Raw genomic sequence first — 21550 nt, forward strand, 5'->3', positions numbered from 1 at the left:
GATTTAGTATTCTGTAGAAAGGGTATTCTCTAGCCTTTGACTGCTGGTATCCAAACTCAAGGAGAGCTTCTCTGCCCTCATGAGTCCAAATGCTGGAGTGGACTGCAATCTGGGGACTTCTTGGGTCCTTGCTCACACAAAGTCCCCTCCCTTTCCCTCTGGTCCTGAGCTGTACTAGCAGGCAACATACTGGGCGTGCACCCATTGTGATCATTTCTTTTGCTTGAGGACCTTCAGCCCTTGTGTCTTCCCCAGGACTATATCCCTTGCCGAGATTCTCCAGCACAGGCCTGGATGGTGGCAGTCCCTGAGGCGGCTAAACCCAGATAAGCAGCCGGATTCACAGTAGTCTGGCCCGCACAGATCACCGTTCCCATGGGAACAGGGAGTGCACCACACAAAGGGAACACCCCTTGGGACAAAAGAAACCAAAATATGAACCTTGAGTACCACGACTTCCTGCCTATGGGAAGTTTCTTTCAGCAGAGGAACAGGTGCAGTACTGGGCTCCGTGGGGAAAGACTAAGGTTCTACCCTAGCAGTGGAGGAGCCTCGGTGCTTGTGAAGGGGCTTCTCTCCCTCTTGTTCAACAATGCAGATACAGCTGGGGCTTCTCCCATGGGAGCTCAGTGAGAGTGGACCTATGGAGGAACTTTCTCAAGCACTTTGGGGTGACTGCATCCCCTTGGGAGGAGTGCCCTCTGGGCTCAGGTTTTCATGAGAGATAGAGTCACACTGTCTCTGGATATGGAATGTCAGTGTTCCTGTAGATGGACAGAGGTGCTTGTCTGATCTAAATATCCAGAATATAGGGATGGTGGGGGACGACAGGGAGGTTGCTTTCCTGCAGGCCTGGTAGTGAAGCTGAGGTGGCTCCCTCTCCTCCCACAGTGAAGACCTCGGTGCATTTCACCGGGAGCACCCCCACCCCAGCTGCCTCTGTCAAGGCTGAGACTTTTGTCCACCACTGGGGTACTGCATATACCCACCACCTGCTTCAGCTGCAGCTGGCTTTCACCCATGGGCGCCTCCTACTGGCCTAAAGGCTGAACTATTCTACCCTAGTGAAAAAAAGACTTCGGGAGGAGAGTAGTGCACACTACTGGGGAACAAGATAAGCTTCCTGAGACCTCTGCCACTCTGGGCCCACAGGAGACAATGAACCTTCCCACACACTAAGTACACTGCTACTAAAACCAGCACCTGAGAAAGCCGTCGCACACAGATTCTCTATAACTAAGAAACTCAACAAAGACTTTGCCACTGAAAGCACCCAGAGCTGAAGCTAGGTGATTACAAATGACACACATTAAAGTCACATCCTTAAAGGGAAAAAAAAAAAAAGAACCCAGTCAAATCAAAAGTAAATTCAATAATAATAAGAAGAAATAGTTTATCCAGATGGGAAGAAACCAGAAAAATAATTCTGGTAATATGAAAAAAGTTTTATTTACAATACCACCCCGTCCCCAATACATACTAACTCTCCAGCAACGGATCCAAAACAAAATTAAATCTTTGAAATACCAGATAAAGAAGTCAAAATATTCATTATAAAGTTATTCAATGAGATCCAAGAGAAAGTTGAAAACCAATACAAAGAAATAAAAAAAAATACGGGATATAAATGAAATTTTCTAGAGAGGTCGATATTAAAAAAAAAAAACAGAACTTCTGGAAATGAAGGACTCATTTAGGGAGTTACAAAATGCAGTGGAAATTTTTAACAACAGACTAGATCAAGTAGAAGAAAGAATTTCAGAGTTTGAAGGCAAGGCTTTCAAATTAAACCAGTCAGACAAAAATTAAGAAAAAAGAATACAAAGAAACAAACAAAATCTCCAAGAAATACGGGACCATGTAAAACATCCAAATCTAAGAATCAAAGTTGTTCCTCAGGGAGAAGAAAAAGCAAAAAGTTTAGAAAACCTACTTCAAGGGATAATTGAGAAAAACTTTCCTAATCTTGCTAGAGATTTAGACATCCAAATGCCAGAAGCTCAAAAAACTCCTGGGAGATTCATTGAAAAAAGGAGATCACCAAGGCATATGGTCATCAGGCTATCTAAAGCCAATGCAAAGGCAAGAATTCTAAGAGCAGTGAGATAAAAGCATCAAATAAATGATAAAGGAAAAACTATCAGACTAACTTCTCAGCTGAAATCTTGTAAGGCAGAAGGGATTCAGGTCCTATCTTTAGTCTCCTCAAACAGAAGAACTGTCAGACAAAAATTCTGCATAGAGCAAAACTAAGTTTAAGAAATGAAGGCAAAATAAAGACTTTCAAAGAAAAGCAAATGCTGAGGGAATCCGTCACCAGTAGGCTAGCTCTATAAGAAATGCTCAGTGGAGTTCTAAACATCTAAATGAAAGGGCTAGGCCAGGCATGGTGGCTCATGCCTGTAATATCAGCACTTTGGGAGGCCAAGGCAAGTGGATCACTTGAGGTCAGAAGTTCAAGACCAGCCTGGTCAACATGGGTGAAACATCGTCTTTACTAAAAATACAAAAATTAGCTGGGCGTGGTGGCTTGCACCTGTAAGTCCCAGCTACTCGGGAGGCTGAGGTAGGAGGATCACTTAAGCCTGGGAGGCAGAGGTTGTAGTGAGCCAAGATCATGCCACTGTACTCCAGCCTGGGTGACAGAGTGACTCCATCCCAACAAATAAATACATATATAGACACATACATAAATGAAAGGGCTTATAACAATAACACAATAAAGAAAACAAAGCAACTAGGTAACAATCAATATGATGACTGCAAGAGTAGCTCCATATCAATACTATTTTCAAATGTAAATGGTGTAGTGCCCCACTTAAAAGATACAGATTGGCAGAATGGATTTTAAAAAACACAGACCAAACATCTGCTGCCTTCAAGAGACCCACCTAACCTATATAAAGATTCTTGTAGAGTCAAGGAAAGATATGGAAAAAAATATATTACACATGAATGGAAGCCAAAAGAGAGCAGGAGTAGCTATTTTATATGAGAAAAAAACAGACTTTAAATAAAAAGACAAAGAAAGTCATTACATTATAACAGAACAATTCAACAAGAAGATATAATAATTCTAAATACATATGCAGCTAACACTGGAGCACCCATAGTCGTCAAACAAATTCAGCTAGACCTAAGAAGAGAGGTAGACGCAAGACAATAACAGTGGGAGACTTCAACACTTCATTGACAGCACTACATAGATCGCTGAGGTAGAATGTCAACAAAGAAACACTGGACATAAACTGGACTCTAGAACAAATGGACCTAACAGACATTCACAGAACATTCTACCTGAAAACTGCAGGGTATACATTCTCATCAGCACAGGGAACATTTTCCAAGATAGACCATACAATAGGACACAACACAAATCTCAATAAATTTAAAAAGTCAAAATCATACCAAGTATCTTCTTAGACTACAGCAGAATAAAACTAGAAATTAATTCTAAGGGGAACTCTCAAAACTATACAAATACATGAAAATTAAACCATATGCTCCTGAATTATTTTTGAGTCAACAATAAAATCAAGATGAAATTTTTAAAAATTTTGAAATGAATAATAACAGTGACACAAGTTACCCAAATTCCTGGGATACAGCAAAAGCAGTGCTATGAGAAAAGTTTATAATGCTAAATGTCTACATCAAAAAGACAGAAAGATCAAAGATTGGCAACATAATGTCACACCTCAAGAAACGAGAGAAACAACAAACCAAACCCAAAGCTAGCAGAAGAAAAACAACAGAGATCAGAGTAGAACTAAATGAAATTGAAACCAAAAGACAATACAAAGGATCAATGAAACAACAGGTTGGTTCTTTGAAAACATAAACAAAAATGACAGACCACTAGCTAATCAAGAAAAGAAGAGAGAAGATTCAAACAAGCTGAATCAGAAATGAATATGCAGACATTATAACTGATACTGCAGAAATACAAAAGATCATGCAAGACTACTATGAACATTTCTATGTGCTAGAAAATCTACAGGAAATGGATAGATTCCTAGAAACACACCACCTCCTAAGCTTGAATCAAAAAGATAAAGAAATCTTGAGCTGATCAGTAATAAGGAGTGAGATTGAATCAGTAACAAAACATCTCCCAACAAGATAAAGACTAGGATCAGACATATTCACAGCTGAATTCTACCAGACATTTCAAAGAACTGGTACCAATCCTAGTAAAACTATTCCAAAAGACAGAGCAAGAAGGAATCCTCCCTCACTCATTCTACAAAGTCGGTATCACCCTGATACCAAAGCAAGGAAAGGACATAACAACAACAAAAAAGAACTACAGACCAACATTCCTAATAAGTATAGATGCAAAAAGCCTCAATAAAATACTAGCCAACTGAATCCAACAGTACGTTGAAAAGATAATTCAATCTGATCAACTGGGCTTCATCCCAGGGATATAAGGATGGTTCAACAAATGCAAGTCAATAAATTGATTCATCACATAAACAGAATTAAAAACAGAAACCATACGATTATTTTAAAAGATGCAGAAAAAGCATTCAATAAAATCCAGCATCTCTTCATGATAAAAACCCTGAACAAACTAGGCATAGAAGAAATATACCTTAAAATTACAAAAGCCAAAATAAGACAAATCCACAGCCAACATCATATTGAATAGGGAGAAGGTGAAAGCCTTTCCCCTAAGAACTAGAACAAGACAAGAATGCCTGCTTTCATCACTTCTATTCAACATAGCACTGGAAGTCCTAGCCAGAGCAATCAGGCAAAAGAAAGAAATAAAGGGGAAGTCAAACTACCTCTGTTTATATCTCTGATTTTATACCTAGAAAACTCTAAAGACTCCTCTAAAAGACTCCCAGATTTTATAAATTCAGTAATGTCTCAGGTTACAAAATCAAAGTACACAAATCCATAGCACTGCTATGTATCAATAACGAACAAGCTGAGAATCAAATCCATAACTCAATCCCATTTACAATAGTTGGGAAGAAAAAAAAAAGAACTACAAAACAGTGACGAAAGAAATCAAAGATGATACAAATGGAAAAACATGCCATGCTCAGGGATTGGAAGAATCAATATTGTGAAACTGACAATACTGCCCAAAGCAATCTATAGATTCACTGCAACTCCTATCAAAATATTAAGGTCATTTTTTCACAGATTTAGAAAAAAAAATCCTAAGGTTCATATGCAACCAAAAACCATCCTGAATAGTCAAAGTAATCCAAAGCAAAAAGAAGAAATCTGGAGACATCACATTACCTGACTTAAAATTACACTACAAGGCTATAGTAACTAAAACAGTACAAAAATAGACACACAAAGCCTCTCCCAACATGGCGGCCTCAACAATACCAGTTTCCAGTGTGACCCATTATTGACCTTCAAGAACTAAGTGTAAAAGAAGAATAAGAAGACTAACAGACTTTCTGGCTGAGGATGGGGGTACTGGTGGAGGAAGCACCTATGTTTCTAAACCAGTCAGCTGGGCTGATGAAACAGATGACCTGGAAGGAGATGTTTCAACAGCTTGGAACAGTATTGATGAAGATGTGTATAGGGCACCTCCAATTGACCGTTCCATCCTTCCCACTGCTCCAGGGGCTGCTTGGGAACCCAATATCGACTGGAGCCATCTTCCCAAATCATCACCCTACATTGCTTTTCTAGGGAACCTACCCTATGATGTGACAGAAGAGTGCATTAAGGAATTCTTTAGAGGACTAAATATCAGTGCAGTGCGTTTACCATGTGAACCCAACAATCCAGAAGTTGAAAGGTCTTGGTTATGCTGAATTTGAGGACCTGGATTCCCTGCTCAGTGCCCTGAGTCTCAGTGAAGAGTCTCTAGGTAACAGGAGAATTCGAGTGGACGTTGCTGATCAAGCACAGGATAAAGACAGGAATGATCGTTCTTCTGGCCATGATAGAAACTGGGATTATGACAAAACAGATACAGACTGGAGGGCTCGTCCTGCCACAGACAGCTTTGATGACTACTCACCTAGAAGAGGTGATGATAGCTTTGGAGACAAGTATCAAGATCGTTATGATTCAGACTAGTATCGTGATGAGTATTGGGATGGCACACACAGGGATATGGATTGATACGGCAGCCGGGATCGCTATGATGACAAAGGCAGCAGAGACTATGATAGAGGCTATGATTCCCAGATAGGCAATGGCAGAAAAGCATTTGGCAGTGGGTACCGCAGGGATGATGACTACAGAGGAGGTGGGGACCACGATGAAGATTGATCCAACAGACAGGATGATCGGTCATAGAGCTCCAGAGATGATTACTCTTGGGATGATTACAGGCGTGATGATAGAGGTCCCCCCCAAAGACCCAAACTGAATCTAAAGCCTCAAAGTACTCCTAAGGAAGATGATTCCTCTGCTAGTACCTCCCAGTCCAGTCGAGCTGCTTCTATCTTTGGAGGAACAAAGCCCACTGACACAGCTGCTAGAGAAAGAGAAGTAGAACAGCTACAGAAGGAACAAGAGAAGTTGCAGCGTCAGCTGGATGAGCCAAAACTAGAATGATGGCCTTGGGAGAGACACCCAAGCTGGCAAAGTGAAGAAACTCAGGAACAGGAATGGTCGAGGGCAGGAAGTGAGCCATCACAGACTGGGACCTCTGCCACATACAGCAGAAATGCACGAAGGAGAGTGAGAAGTCTCTAGAAAATGAAACACTCAGTAAGGAGGAAGACTGTCACTCTCCAACTTCTAAACCTCCCAAACCTGATCAGCCCCTAAAGGTAATGCCAGCCCCTCCACCAAAGGAGAATGCTTGGGTGAAATGAAGTTCTAACCCTCCTGCTCTATCACAGAGCTCAGATACAGAGCAGCAATCCCTACAAGTGGTGGGGGAAAAGTAGCTCCAGCTCAACCATGTGAGGAAGGACCAGCAAGGAAAGATGAAAATAAAGTAGATGGGATGAATGTCCCCAAAGGCCAAACTGGGAACTCTAGCCATGGTCCAGGAGACAGAGGGAACAAAGACCACTGGACGGAGTCAGATAGGAAAGATGGCAAAAAGGATCAAGAGTCCAGATCTGAACCTGAGCCAAAGAAACCCGAGGAAAATCTAGCTTCCAAGTTCAGTTCTGCAAGCAAGTATGCTGCTGTCTCCGTTGATGGTGAAAATGAAAACGAGGGAGAAGATTACACCGAATAGACCTCAACATCCTGTGCTTTTTCCTACTTTCTCTGCACCCTGGAACATTCGAGAGCAAATCAAACCTCTACCCAGACAAGACAAAATAAAACTCACCATCTCCTGGAAAAAAAAAAAAAAAAAAAGACACACAGACCAATGGAACAGAATAAACAGCCCAGAAATAAGCCAAATACCTAAAACCAACTCATCTTTAGCAAAGCACATAAAAACACACACTGGAGAAAGAACACTCTATTCAATAAATGGTACTGGGAAAATTGAACAACAACATGCAAAGAATGAAACTGGATCCCTATCTTTCACTATATACAAAAATTAACTCAAGATGGATTAGACATAAGTCTAAAACCTGAAATCATAAAAATTCTAGAAGAAAACCTGGAAAAACTCTTCTGGACATTGGCCTAGGCAAAGAACTTACGACTGAGACCCCAAAAGCAAATGTAACAAAAACTTGTAAATGACACGTGACTAAACTACCAATGGATCCAGCAATCCCACTACAGGGTATCTACAGAGTCCATAAGGAACTCAAGCAAATCAGCAAGAAAGGAAAAATCCCATTAACAAGTGGGCAAATGACAAGAACAGACATTTCTCAAAAGATATACAAATGGCCAACCAACATGAAAAAAATGCCACTAATGTCAGTAATCATCAGGGAAATGCATATTAACACCACAGTGAGATACCTCCTTACCCCAGCCAGAATTACCATTATTAAAAAGTCAAAAAACAACAGATGTTGGTGTGGATGCAGTGAAAAGGGAACACTTATACACTATTGATGGGAATGAAAGTTAGTACGATATTTATGAAAGACAGTATGGAAATTTCTCCAAGAACTAAAAGTAGATCTACCATTCGATCTAGCAATCCCACTACTGGGTATCTACCAAAGGAAAAAAAGTCACCATATAAAAAAGCTACCTGCATGTGTATGTTTATCACAGCACAATTCAAAATTATAAAGACATGGAATCAACTTAAGTGCCTATCAACCCATAAGTGGATATAAAAAATGTGACACACACACACACACACACACACACACACACCATGGAGTGCTACTCAGCCAAAAAAAAAAACAGGAAGGAAATAATGTCTTTTGCAGCAATGTGGATGCAATTGGGGGCCTTATCCTAGGTGAAGTATCTCAGGAATGAAAAACCAAATACCACATCTTCTCCCTTGCAAGTGGGAGCTAAACGAAGGGTATACAAAGGCATACAGAATAGTATAGGGGACACTGGAGGCTCAGAAGACGGGAGGGTGAGAGGGGGCTGAGGGATAAATAATTACCTACTGAGTACAATGTACATTATTTGGGTGATGGGTACCCTTAACGCCCAGACTTCCTCAGTATAAAATTCATGCATATAACCAAAAACCATTTGTATCCCTAAATAGAAATACAATTTAAGAAAAAAAGAAAAAGAAAAAAAGAAAGTAGGGTTCAAATATTAAGAAAGAATGTTAAACCTACTCTGTGCTCTAGAAATGGAACAACAAAGTCTGAATGACAGCACATCTTTTTACAGCACGGTTTCCTGAATATTTTAAGCCCACTGGTAAGACCTAATGCTCAGAAAAAAATGATTCCCTTGAAAATATTACTACTTATTGACAATATACTTGGTCATCCAAGAGCTCTAATGGAGATGCACAAAGAGATTAATGTTTTCATTTCTGCTAACACAACATTCATTCTGCAGTCCATGGATCAAGGATTAATTTTACTTTCAAGTTTTATTATTTAAGAAATGTCTTGCAAGGCAACAGCTGCCATAGATAGTGATTCTTCTGATGGATTTGAGCAAAGTAAATTGAAAATCAGGGAAAGACTCGCCATTCTAGATGCCACTAAGAACATTCAACATTCGTGAGAGGAAGTCAAAATGTCAATATTAACAGGAGTTTGGAAGAAGCTGATTCCAACTGTCATGGATAAGTGTGAGGAGTTCAAGACTTCAATGGAAGAAGAGTGAGCAGATGTGGTGGAAATAGCAAAAGAACTAGAATTATAAGTGGACCATAAAATGAGACTAAATTCCTGTAACCTCATGATAAAACTTGAATGGATGAGGAATTGATTGTTATGGATGAGCAAAGAAAGTGGTTCTTGAGATGAAATTTACTCCTGGTAAACAGCTGTGAATATTACTGAGTTGACAACAAAGGATTCAGAATACTTCACATACTTAGCTGACAAAGCAGTGGCAGGGTTTGGGAGGACTGACTCCGATTTTGAGAGAAGTTCTAATGTGGGTATAATGCTATCAAACAGCATCATGTGTTACAGAGAAATCTACTGTGAGAGGAAGAGTCCTTCAATGTGGCAAACTTCATTGTTGTCTTATTTTGAGAAATTTTCACAGCCATTCCAATCTTCAGCAACCACCAGCCTGATCAGTCAGCAGCCATCAAGACTGAGGCAAGACCTTCCATCAGCAAGAAGTTTACAACTCACTGAAGGTTCAGACGACTGTTAGCATTTTTAAGCAATAATGTATTTTTAACTAAGGCAAAGTCCATTTTCCAAGATGGACACCTACAATGACAAAACCACATCACTGGAGGATGCTGATCTCACCCTGCTGATTCTCAACTCAAAAGACGCTGGAGGAGGCAGAAGCTGCACCTCTTTTTGTTCAGCAATGTGTTGCTTTTGTCTACCAAGTGCAGGAAATCCTTTAAGATAAAAAATAAAATACTGCCGAACCTGTGGACAGCTAGCTATGTGGACAAAGTGGGGAACGGCCACATCTCTACTGGGAAGTCCTTTCTCCTGGGCTGGCCCATGGTGAACTTCGTGGCCACATTTTGGGCTCTGAAGATTATCAGCTGTGGGTCACTTCTGGCATGAAAAAGGCCCCATGTCCACTCATTGGGCATGAGCATTCTTACAGAATTAAAATGAGCCATCCTAAAGCCACTATGCTCCTGCCACAGGGACAGGGAACTCCATCTCTCCTTCCATCGTTCAGGAGCCCTTCTTTTGGCAGGGGTCTAACACTTGCCAGGACAACCTGTGCATGACTCTACCAGCCTTAAGAGCTTCTCTCACAGATGTTTGTGAGAATGACAACATACCCACCCCTCTCTGGATATGCCTTTTTAAAAAGCAACCAAAAAGGGCCACTCAACAGAAGGTATCTTCAGAAAATTGGCAAATATAAAATCATATCGAGCCCTAAAGGAGAAACTAAATTCTGGAAATAAAGTGAACTTGGACAATGAGTCCATTCTTCTGGAAACATCATTCTTGAAAGAATATCCAAGGAAGTATATTTTCATCCAATCTCTATGATGAATGGCTTGGTGTATTCATCAAGGGAATGAAGAGGAGAAAATAATTGCTATCCAGAGGCTTTTAGACCAGCTGCCAAAAGCCAATGTTGTTCTCTTGAGATACCTTTTTGGAGTGTACACATTGAACATTCCTCATCCAATCAAATAAAGGCTTATAATTTATCAGCATGTATAGCCCCAAGCATTCTTCAGCTGTCTACTTCCTGCAGCTCAAAACTAGAAAATGCATTCACAAAAAGTCCAGTGTGATGACTCTGATTTTAAAAAGGAGAATTCATAAAAAAAGTTTTCTCTTGTATAATTTCTCATTGAAAACTGCCTCATGATATTTGGAAAAGACATCACTTCCCTCTTTGGGAAGAACTCAGAGTTGTGATAATAGCCAGAGGGCTTCAGTAAAAACAGAGCAACCTCTTTAATCCAAGCCAGTAAGAGTCATGGTGGTTTACAAGAAAATCACAACTGTAGAATGATGCCCAGGCCCATCTGGAATGGGTCCACCCAGCTACCTGTCCACTGTTTTTTAAGTTACTGAAGATTCAAATCTCCATAGTCACATTTGACTCTTCCTTTTCTTTCATTTTCTAAAGTATTCCACTGAGAACAATTTTCCCAAAATGTTTGCAGAATTTCGCTGAATTTGGATTAAATCCTCAGGTTCTTTCCAAAAATAAGTAAATTTCTTGGCAAAAGAATGAACATGTGGCACCTTAAACTAAGACAACCACCATGGATCATGTTTTTAAATCACTTGTTTTTAGCTGAACACTGAATAGCACCTTCCAACATCCCAGCTCATCCCATTTTCCTTTTCCTTATACCATATATACATATTTGCAAAAATCTTCCCACAAAATTTATCTTCTATCTTTCCATCCCTATCACATCGTATTATTACTTTTCAATTGATATAAAATAAATATATATATTTTTGGAGTAAAAAAGAACTCTGTACTTTTAACTCTTACATATAGGTCTTTGATCTATTTCATATTAATTTTTGTATATGGTGTGAAATAGGGGTCCAGATTCATTCCTCTGCATGTGGACATCCAGCTGTCCCAGCACTATTTGTTGACAACTATCCTTTGCCCCTGAATTGTCTTTGCACGTTCGTGAAAATCGATTGACTACAGATGTGTGGGTTTATTTCCGTACTCTTTATTCTGTTTTGCCGATCTCCTTGTCCTTATGCCAGAACCACACTATTTTAATTATTGTAGCTTTGTAGTAAGTTTTGAAATTGAAAAGTGTGAGTCCAATTTTGTTCTTTTTCGAGGTTGTTTTGGCTAGTCTGGTTCCCTAACCTTTCCATGTGCATTTTAGAATCAGCTCGTCAATTTCTGCAAAAAAGATAGTTGGATTTTTTACATAGATTACATAAACATAGGATGTCTTTCCATTTATTTAGGTCTCCTTTAATATCTCTCAACATTTCTTTGTAGTTTTCAATATACAAGTACAAGAACCTATACAAGTCTTACACTTCTTTTGTTAATCCCCTCTACTTTTAAGATGAGGAAACAAGCCCAGAGCAGCTTTAAAATCCATTCTTACTTCTGCTCTTAGGTGAAAACTTTGTACCCTACTAGAATCTATGCTGACCAATTTACCCTGATTTTTCAAGAATAATTGAGCCAATAATCTGGATTTAAGATACTATCCTAATGAATCTAATCTGCAGCCTAGCATCACTGCTAGTGAAGGTTCCCTGCCAGTGAAGGAAGTACTTGCTTCCACAGATTAAACAAATTTCATGATAATTCATATGGTATTAGCACACTAATGGCAGCAGGCTCTTTGCAGGTCCAAAGTTGTTCTAGAGAGAAATAACAAGGGCTGGAACCTAAAGGAATAAAATCCAAGTGAAGGACCTGTGGTGGTTTAAAGCATGTCTGAAATTCTTTGACACTCCTCCCCATTAAGAGATGGAGTCTAATATCCCCTGCTAGAATATGGGCTGGCCTTAGTGACTGTAACAAATAGGATGTGGTGGAATTTACACTGTATGACTTCTGAGCCTAGGCCATAGACAGGAAAACAGCTCCCACCTAACTCTCTGCCTGGGATTCTGGGCGTTGGAACCCAGCCACCATGCTGTGAGGAAGCCTATATGGAAAAACTTCACATAGGCCTTCCAGTGGACAGGTCCTGCCAAGGTCTTAGTCAACACTCAGATACCTGAGTGACAAAGCCTTCAAGATAAGTCCAGTCCCAGTCACAATGATGACAAACACATTAGAGACCCTGAGCACAAACTGCCTAGCTTAACCCAGTCTACCATCTTAAAAACAAATAATAATGTAAGACAATAATAATAAAAGATTGTTGTTGTTTTTATGCCTCTAAGTTTGGGGTTATTTGCAACAATAGGTAACTGGAAAAAAACCTAAGTCAGATTGCAAACTCTACCATGTACCCAGAACAATTAGGCCAATTACAATTTTGCATACTGTAAAATAGTAACCAAATTACGGTAGTATCTGAACAAGAATTTTAGAGCCTTAGACCCTAAGGGTTAGAAAAGTCCCTTGGGGTTGTACATGTGGACTGTTTGTGTAAAAACATTCATTGTTAACTTGCTTTCTTCCTTAAGAATGTGTTCCCGATGACCCAGGACCTCCCTTAGGCCCCAATGCACAAAAACTTACATTCCGTTAACCCAGTCATACCATAAAACTTCCTCCTACAGTATAAGGTACATATTTTATTAAATATTTACAGTATTTTGAAATGAAAAGAGAAAATAACTTATTCAAAGGACAAACACATATGAAATTCAGTACTTAGAAACACAATGTAGCCAACCCAAGGTTCTGTCTTTAATGGTACAAAAAAATAGCTATGGGATGAATTTGGAAATTGTCATCTAAATGTGGCATTTTAAAAGAAACAAGGCTGGGCACGGTGGCTCATGCCTATAATCCCAGCACTTTGAGAGGCCAAGGTGGGCAAGATCACTTAAGGTCAGGAGCTCAAGACCAGCTTGGCCAACATGGCGAAACCCTGTCTCTACTACAAATACAAAAATTACCCAGGCTTGGTAGCACATGCCTGTAATCCCAGCTACTAGAGAGGTTGAGGCAGGAGACTTGCTTGAACCTGGGAGCAGAGGTTGCAGTGAGCCAAGATCGCACCACTGCACTCCAGCCAGAGCAACAGAGCAAGACTCTGTCTCAAAAAAACAAAAACAAACAAAAAACAAAAAGAAACAAATACTGTATCTGAACTAGAGTAAAATTCACAAACATGTTAATTTATTATCCACTAGTTATTCAAATCTCTGGCAACAGCAAGCTATTTAGAAACCCAAACACAATCATAACATGATCTTACATTTTAATGGCAATTTCTATTGTTGGCAATATATATTGTTGCAAGAAATTTAAAATATTTTAATGGTACAAGACACTCTCAGGAAACTAAATTATTCTATTATTAGCTATTGAACATATTAATAGTAGATGAATAATATCAATAGAACATTTACCGATTTGATTATTGCAAGATGGTACCTTAACATCTTTATTCTAATATTCACTGAAGAGAGCTAAAATAAAGCAACATTTGTTTGGGAGATAGTGATTTGTTGCATAAATCAAAGCTTTTATAGAAAAGATAGGTCTGTCTATTTAATTTCACACCTACCATGGAATTCACAAAAGTAACTGGCAAGCATGAGAACTAAATTCACAATCTTCTGCTCATTAACACTGTTTTAAATCCCTGAGCTACCAATCATATTTCCTAGAAGAACAAGGACTTCACAGTACTATGGTTTCAAAAAATATTCGTGAATTGTTCAGTATGGCAAAGATACATAAAATGAAGCAGAATGGTTGGACAGTAGCTTCTATCATAGTTTGATGATGAAAATATCAAAAATGACTTAATAAGACTAAGTAGTTACTTTAAGTAATAAGCACGATATGGAATAAAAGGGTCACTGAAAGCCTCTTAAACTGAGTAAAGTGGTGCTATGATTGTTATTTATCTGATATTTTAGTGATGGCTTTCTTTATTAGAAAAGTCAAGAGAATAGAACATAAAACCACTTTAAAAAGCTAAAAAAGTCAGGAGTCTGGCAAGATGGCCAAATAGGAACAGCTCTGGTCTGCAGCTCCCAGCAAGACCAATGCAGAAGGCAGGTGATTTCTGCATTTCCAACTGAGGTATCCGGCTCATCTCACTGGGACTGGATAGATAGTGGGTGCAGCCCACAGACAGCGAGCTGAAGCAGGGTAGGGCGTCGCCTTTCCCAGGAAAAGCAAGGCTTCAGGGAACTCGCTCCCCTAGCCAAAGGAGGTGGTGAGGGACTATGCTGTGAGGAACGGTACACTCTGGCCCAGATACTACACTTTTCCCACAGTCTTCACAACGCACAGACCAGGAGATTCCCTTAGGTGCCTATACCACCAGGGCCCTGGGTTTCAAGCACAAAATTGGGTGGCCATTTGGGAAGACATCGAGCTAGCTGCAGGAGATTTTTTTCATACCCCAGTGGCACCTGGAACGCCAGGGAGACAGAACCGTTCACTCCCCTGGAAAGGGGGCTGAAGCCAGGGCACCAAGTGGTCTAGCTCAGCAGATCCCACCCCCATAGAGCCCAGCAAGCTAAGATCCACTGGCTTGAAATTCTCGTTGCCAGCACAGCAGTCTGAAGTTGACCTGGGACACTCCAGCTTGGTGGGGAAAGGGGCGTTCACCATTACTGAGGTTTGAGTAGGTGGTTTTCCCCTCACAGTGTAAACAAAGTCATGGGGAAGTTCCAACTGGGCGGAGCCCACCGCAGCTCAGCAAAGCTGCTGTAGCCCGACTACCTCTCTAGATTCCTCCTCTCTGGGTAGGGCATCTCTGAAAAAAAGGCAGCAGCCGCAGTCAGGGGCTTATACATAAAACTTCCATCTCCCTGGGACAGGGGGAAGGGGCAGCTGTGTGCGCAGCTTCAGCAGACTTAAACGTCCCTTCTTGCCAGCTGTGAAGAGAGCAATGGACCTCAAGTCTGCTAAGGGTCAAACTGCCTCCTCAGGTGGGTTCCTGACACCTGTGTCTCCTGACTGGGAGACAGTTCCCAGCAGGGGCCGACAGACATCTCATACAGGAGAGATCCAGCTGGCATCTGGCGGGTGCCCCCTGGGACAAAGCTTCCAGAGGAGGAAACAGGTGGCAATCTTTGCTGTTCTGCAGCCTCCACTGGTGATATCCAGGCAAACAGGGTCTGGAGTGGACCTCCAGCAAAGTCCAGAAGACCTGTGGCAGAGGGCCCTGACTGTTAGAAGCAAAACTAATCAATAGAAAGGAATAGCATCAATATCTTGACAAAAAGGATATCCACTCAGAGACCCCATCCGAAGGTCACCAACATCAAAGACTAAAGGTAGATAAATCCACGAACAGGGGGAGAAACCAGTGCAAAAAGGCTGAAAATTCCAAAAACCATTAGCCTCTTCTCCTCCAAAGGATCACAACTTCTTGCCAGCAAGGGAACAAAACTGGATGGAGAATGAGTTTGATGAACTGACAGAAGTAGGCTTCAGAAGGTGGGTAATAACAAACTCCTCTGAGCTAAAGGAGCATGTTCTAACCAAATGCAAGGAAGCTAACAACTTTGAAAAAAGGTTAGATGAATTGCTAACTAGAATAACGAGCTTAGAGAAGAACATAAATGACCTGACAAAACTGAAAAACACAGCACGAGAACTTCATGACACATACACAAGTATCAAGAGCCAAATCGATCAAGCGGAAGAAAGGATATCAGAGACTGAAGATCAACTTAATGAAATAAAGCAAGAAGACAAGATTAGAGAAAAAATAATGAAAGGAATGAACAAAGCCTCCAAGAAATATGGGACTATGTGGAAAGACCAAACCTATGTTTGGTTGGTGTACCTGAAAGTGATGGGGAGAATGGAACCAGGCTAGAAAACACTCTTTGAGATATTATCCGGGAGAACTTCCCCAACCTAGCAAGACCGACCAAATTCAAATTCAGGAAATACAGAGAACACCACAAAGATACTCCTTGAGAAGAACAACCCCAAGACACATAATTATCAGACTCACCAAGGTTGAAATGAAGGAAAAAATGTTAAGGGCAGCCAGAGAGAAAGGTTGGGTTACCCACAAAGGGAAGTCCATCAAACTAACAGCAGATCTCTCTGCAGAAACCCTACACGCCAGAAGAGAGTGGGGACCAATATTCACCATTCTTTGGTTTTTGGTGTGTGTATGTTATGTATTTTTTTTCTTTTTTTGAGACGGGGTCTTTGTTGCAGTGACACAATCTCGGCTCACTGCAAACTCTGCCTCTTGATTTCAATGGGCTCAAGCAATTCTCTGCCTCAGCCTCCCGAATTGCCGGGATTACAGGCATCCGCCACCACGCCCAGCTAATTTTTGTATTTTTAGTAGAGACAAGGTATCATCATCTTGGCCAGGCTGGTCTCGAACTCATGACCTTGTGATCCACCTGCCTTGACTTCCCAAAGTGCTGGGATTACAGGTGTGAGCCATCACAGCCTCAACATTCTTAAAGAATTTTAAACCCAGAATTTCATATCCAGCCAAACTAAGCTTCATAAGCGAAGGAGAAATAAAATCCTTTACAGACAAGCAAATTCTGAAAGATTTTGTCACACCAGGCCTGCCTGACAAGAGCTCCTGAAGGAAGCACTAAATATGGAAAGGAAAAACCGATACCAGCCACTGCAAAAACATGCCAAATGGTAAAGACCATCGACACTATGAAGAAATTGCATGAAGTAACGGGCAAAATAACCAGCTAACAGCATAATGACAGGATCCAATTCTCACATACCAATATTAACCTTAAATGTAAATGGGCTAAATGCCCCAATCAAAAAACAGAGACTGGAAAACTGGATAAAGAGTAAAGACCCATCAGTGTGCTGTATTCAGGAGATCCATCTCATGTGCAAAGACACATAGGCTCAAAATAAAGGGATGGAGGAGTATTTACCAAGCAAATGGAAAGAAAAAAAAAAAAGCAGGGGTCGCAATCCTAGTCTCTGATAAAACAGACTTTAAATCAACAAAGATCAAGAAAGACAAAGAAGGCCATTACATAATGATAAAGGGATCAATGCAACAAGAAGAGCTAACTGTCCTACATATATGTGCACCCAATACAGGAGCATCCAGATTCATAAAGCAAGTCCTTAGAGACCTACAAAGAGACTTACACTCCCACACAATAATAGTGGAAGACTTTAACACCCGACTGTCCATATTAGACAGATAACGAGACAGAAAATTAACAAGGATATTCAGGACTTGAACTTAGCTCTGGATCAAGTGGACCTAATAGACATCTACAAAACTCTCCACCCCAAATCAACAGAATATACATTCTTCTCAGCAACACATCGCACTTATTCTAAAAATGACCACATAATTGGAAGTAAAATACTCCTCAGCAAATGCAAAAGAACGGAAATCATAACAAACTGTCTCTCAAACCACAGTGCAATCAAATTAGAACTCAGAATTAAGAAACTGACTCAAAACCACAAAACTACATGGAAACTGAAGAACCTGCTCCTGAATGACTACTGGGTAAATAACGAAATGAAGGCAGAAATAAATAAGTTCTTTGAAACCAATGAGAACAAAGACACAATGTACCAGAATCTCTGGGACACAGCTAATACAGTGTTTAGAGGAAAATTTATAGCACTAAATGCCCACAGGAGAAAGTGGGAAAGATCTAAAATCGACACCCTAACATCACAATTGAAAGAACTAGAAAAGCCAAGAGCAAACAAATTCAAAAGCTAGCAGAAGACAAGAAATAACTAAGATCAGAGCAGAACTGAAGGAGACAGAGACACAAAAACCCTTCAAAAAAATCAAGGAAGCCAAGAGCTGTTTTTTTTTTGAAAAGATTAATGAAATAGACCACTACCAAGACTAATAAACAAGAAAAGAGAGAAGAATCAAATAGACACAATAAAAAATGATAAAGGAGATATCATCACTGATCCCACAGAAACAGAAATTACCATCAGAGAATACTATAAACACCTCTACACAAATAAACTAGAAAATCTAGAAGAAATGGATAAATTCCTGGACACATACCCCCTCCCAAGACTAAACCAGGAAGAAGTCGAATCCCTGAATAGACCGATAACAAGTTCTGAAATTGAGGCAGCAATTAATAGCCTACCAACCAAAAAACGCCCAGGACCAGATGGATTCACACCCGAATTCTACCAGAGGTACAAAGTGGAGCTGGTACCATTCCTTCTGAAAGTATTCCAAACAACAGAAAAGAGGGACTCCTCCCTAACTCACTTTATGAGGCCAGGATCATCCTGGTAACAGCCAATAACCAATAAAAGCCTACCAACCAATAAAAGCCCAGGACAAAATGGATTCACAGCTTAGAAGGGATGTACTCAGTGTGGCAAGGAAAGGAAGCGCCAGTCACTTCAGCTGAGGCCCTAGTGAGCACCAGCGCAACACTCAGATTGTGCTCTGTTCTCTCTCTGACTCCTGGTACAGATGACTGTATAGCACAGAGAAAGGAGAGCAGCAGAGAAAGTGTCAGACTACAAAGGGAAGTGTAAGTACTTCTGGCAAGTATTACTATGTATTAATTCAAGCTGTCTGAAATTATGAGAACAGCTTCAGGATATAACAAGGATACTGCATTAAGCAGTAAAAATAGATCCAATTAATCCCAAATAGTTCTGGGGTATCCTATAGGAGAGACAGACTAAGAGGTGTGACTTGATCCAAGGCTAGTAGCAGCTCTACATTCCACTACACAGGTCTAAGCACAGAAAGAAACTGGCCGCCCACTACCACAGCCCTCACTGCCTCCGTGAGCACATGGAGTTCAATTCTCTCGCAGTTTCAAAATGTATCCTTTGGACATCAGAGGTGATAGATTCAAAACAGACTTGTGAAGACCTAACCTTGGAAACTTCCAAATAAAAAATTAAGGTTAAAGTTCTTTTGGGGAATTTTAAAGTGTTATACCATGGACAAGTAGAACATCAATGTCAAATAAAGTATAAAACCCATCATCCAAACTTAAACAACAAACTTCATCTCTCATCCATTTGAACAAAATCGGCCTACTACAATTAAGATTAATTTTGCATGCAAACGATGGCAACAAACATCACATAATGATTTTTCAAGCCTTCAAATAAAAACCTTAAAGAATCAGTTTAAAGACTGGCACCTCAGTTATAGGAATACAAGTTGGAGACTGTTTTGTCACCAGGGACCTTCTAACATCCTCACTTTCTAGGGTCAGTAGTAACTTTTATTTAAGGTTCTTTCTGAGTTTATTACAGTTTAGCTTTTTTTTTTTTTTCTTTCCTTTTGTGGTGGAGTCTCATTGTGTCACCCAGGCTGGAGTGCAGTGGCGCAACCTCGGCTCACTGCAACCGACGCCTCCCAGGTTCAAGAGATTCTCCTGCCCCAGCCTCCCGAGTAGCTGGGATTACAGGCATGTGCCACCATGCCAGGCTAATTTTTGTATTTTTTTAAAGTAGAGACAGGGTGTCACCATGTTGCTCAGTCCAGTCTCAAACCCTCGGCGTCAGGTGATCTGCCCGCCTCAGCCTCCCAAAGTGTTGGATTACAGGTGTGAGCCACTGCACCTGGCCTACTACAGTTTTTATAAACAGAAAAGCTTCTAGTCCAAATATTTCATGCTGAAAATATGACAATGGGGTCAGACTAACATATATTAAATGCTTATTAAAAAACAAGGAAGATATCTGATAATCATATGTACTGAAAAGGTAAATTTTAAAAATCATCTTATCTAATCAGATCAAATTTCTTATAATTTGAGTGATAATCTGGAATGTTGAGAACTTAATTTGGATGAGGGCTGAATTATAACATCATCTATCTAATTTTAGCATTTGCCAGAATCTGTTTAATGTCTGAAATGAGCTTTACCACAAATTATTCCTCTACTTCACTGACTTTTTCATTGATTGATACTATTCTGGTCTATACTGTAAAAATTCCTCACATGAATCACAAAACCTATAGAAAAAGGTTTCCATGTTAGTTAAGGATTAATCTGAAAGTCCTTTTAATTTAAATATTTTTTTATTTTTTATTAAAATTTTCTTAAATGTGTAAGTACACTAGCATTCTAGTTTTTATGCTAGGCATTCAAATGCTTTATTACTATTACAACAATGACAACAAATATTATAACAATGACATAAAGTAGAAATTATTATCTTTATTTTACAGATGAGAAAACTGAATCATAAAAAGGTCACATAACTTGCTGAGGGTTACACAGCTAGTGATCTGGAGGTGGTTTTTAGTTTACTAAATATCTTATGTCAACTTATTTTGGTGTGTGTGATTAGTCTATCACAAAATAGAGAACACTTTGGATTCCCCTTAACCAGTGTTTTCTAGAGTGTTTTTTTTTTTTTTTTTGAGACGGAGTCTTGCTCTGTCACCCAAGCTGGAGTGCAGTGGCACGATCTTGGTTCACTGCAACCTCTGCCTCCTGGGTTCAAGCCATTCTCCTGCCTCAGCCTCCCCAGTTGCTGGGATTACAGGCACACACCATACTTTTTGTACTTTTAGTAAAGACGGGGTTTCACCATGTTGGGCACGCTGGTCTTGAACTCCTGGCCTCATGATCCGCCCACCTCGGCCTCCCAAAGTTCTGGGATTATAGGTGTGAGCCACCGTGCCCAGCCTCTAGACTGTTTCTTTACTTCATTTAAGTCCCAATAATCCAAACTGACCTACAGTGATAACTTTTAGCTTAAATTCTTACATCTTTTAGTGCAACATAGATAGGACTTATTGAACTATATTATTTTGTTATTAAAATATGATCTCCTAGGCATAAAATTAGGATTTAGGAAAGGGACAATCAGTCACTAAAGCTATTACCTTAACCCTAAGGATAAAAAGAAATTCATAAACTACTAACATCAGTTATCAGCTATTGTTGCTTATTCAAATGCACTAAACCACAGCTCAAGATGTTGATCACAGACCTTACTAATGACAATGAATGTTAAGTTT

At 40.1% G+C, this 21550-nt stretch overlaps 1 protein-coding gene and 1 pseudogene across 5 annotated transcripts in view; one reads left to right on the forward strand and one right to left on the reverse strand.

Annotated features, from left to right (window-relative positions):
- PHKB (phosphorylase kinase regulatory subunit beta) overlaps positions 1-21550 on the reverse strand; it is a 246409-nt gene that overhangs the window by 132574 nt on the left and 92285 nt on the right. The window lies entirely within an intron of this gene.
- On the forward strand, positions 376-7230 carry LOC116470281 (eukaryotic translation initiation factor 4B-like; annotated as a pseudogene).

This window comes from Hylobates moloch, unplaced genomic scaffold (assembly GCF_009828535.3).
Source record: "Hylobates moloch isolate HMO894 unplaced genomic scaffold, HMol_V3 SCAFFOLD_6, whole genome shotgun sequence".
Classification (NCBI taxonomy): Eukaryota; Metazoa; Chordata; class Mammalia; order Primates; family Hylobatidae; genus Hylobates; species Hylobates moloch.